This window comes from Nanorana parkeri, unplaced genomic scaffold, assembly GCF_000935625.1.
Source record: "Nanorana parkeri isolate BGI_ZX_2015 unplaced genomic scaffold, ASM93562v1 scaffold461, whole genome shotgun sequence".
Lineage (NCBI taxonomy): Eukaryota > Metazoa > Chordata > Amphibia > Anura > Dicroglossidae > Nanorana > Nanorana parkeri.
Window position 1 is genome coordinate 529,003 of NW_017306729.1, and position 1,866 is coordinate 530,868.

Consider the following 1,866-nt stretch of genomic DNA (forward strand, 5'->3'; position numbering starts at 1 on the left):
ATATTTTTCTACTCTTCCCAAAATACCCAATACCTTCAGCCGACAGTGTCACATGCTAGCTCTAGAACAGAGCAATTAGAGCGCTGATTGCTGAGCTCACAGTCTTCTCCCAGCAGAGAGCAGTGACTGTCAGTTACCACTCCCCGCACCTCTCTATTCCTCCAGCGCTCATTGGAGGAAAAGACAGGGAAGGAGGCGGGCACAGCTGGCTCTAGAGAGGCAGTGCCAGCTGTCAATCAGGCAGAGGGGTTGAATCCTGCATTTACAAATAATGGCACTCCAGTGCAAGCAGCAGTGTAACATGCGATCTCGTGAAAAGAAGAATTGGGTGCAGGAACACATACGCTCCTGATTTACGGAGATGTGCATAAAGTCTAATAGATTTTTTTTGTTCAGCCTGAGGGGTGAACAAGAGAATTCAAACAGATTCCTCCATTCACTCTGCTGACCCCCGCCCCCATCAGGCTATTGTATTCTGAATACCCGAACAGTGATTGGATGCAGGCACTGTTCGGCCAACAATTTATGGTCCGGCTCCTTTGACAAAAGTTGAATGACAAAAGTCTACATATCTATTAGACCCCCACTACTGAAATTTTAACAGTGCATAGCTAATTTAAGCTACATGTACAATGGATGTGTACCTTACACTCTAGCTTCCAGCAAGCTCGTCTAGGTGAGGATGATATCACTAGGACTTCTCTTAGGATCTTGGGAAAGCTGAGGATCCCAAAGATCATGAGAAGAAATTCCATCTGCGGGCTGATTGAAAAAATATCTAACAAATTCCTCAATCCACACTAAAAATGGCCCCTCCCCACCAGGCTATTGTGTTCTGACAGCCCGCACTTGCCGCTGTAAGAACACCTGAACAGGGACTGCAGCTGACTGGCTGAAGTCAGGGCATTCTTTAATTATAATTGGACCCTGGTCAAGATTTTGCTGATGGGCCCCCAAACCCTCCTGCCTCCGGCCGTGCCTCTCTGGCCTGTGTGCCCTATAGTTCTGGCCTACACCACCTGCCAATCACTACCCCCCTGGCACCCTCAGGTGGCTACCTACACTGGCGCCAGCCCTGGCTGTGAACATCCCCAGGCCTAGTCGGCCCCTGCCACCAGCGGTCCTGCTGCTCTTCTGCCTGCTGCTCCAGGCGAAAGGGACAGCTGCTCTAGGCCCCTGAAAATTATGGGGCCCAGGGCAGTTGCCCCTTTTGCCCTGTAGTAAAGACGGTCTTGGCTTCAATCACTGTTTTTCAAACAATTTTTAACCCAGCTCCTTTGACAAACGTCAGTTGGGTAATTCACTTGTCAAGCCCCCAGAGCTTCCCACTTCTAGAATTTTGTCCAACTCCTATGAATCAGCTGACAAGCTTAAGCTACATGGACAATTTTAATATCTTCCTACTGAGAGATTTGATGTGGACCTTGCATCAAAATTCAAGGTATGCTTATATCTTGTAGACCCAAGGTGAGGGTGACATGGCTGAGTATTTCCCAGGTTCCTTTCAAAACCAAGAACCCCAAAGCTTGTGAGAAGACACTGCTGGAGATCTTTAAAGATCTGCTTTAACCACTTGTTGGCTGTCAACCCACTGACTAGAGGTACACAGACTAGAGCTGCACTTAGTACTTTAATGCCACCAAAATCGCTAGAGATTAACCACTGGGAGTAGCAATTGATTGCTAAACAGGTGTAATATATGACTCTCTGTGGAGTAAGTTACACAAGAAGCATGTAACAGCATCTTGCAGTGATCAGCCTTGCAATAATGAAGCATTGTAGGACCAAGAGAGACTGATTGCTACTTCATGCTTCTTGTGTAGTTTACTCCATAGGGAACCATTTGCTATATGCATTTAGCAATCA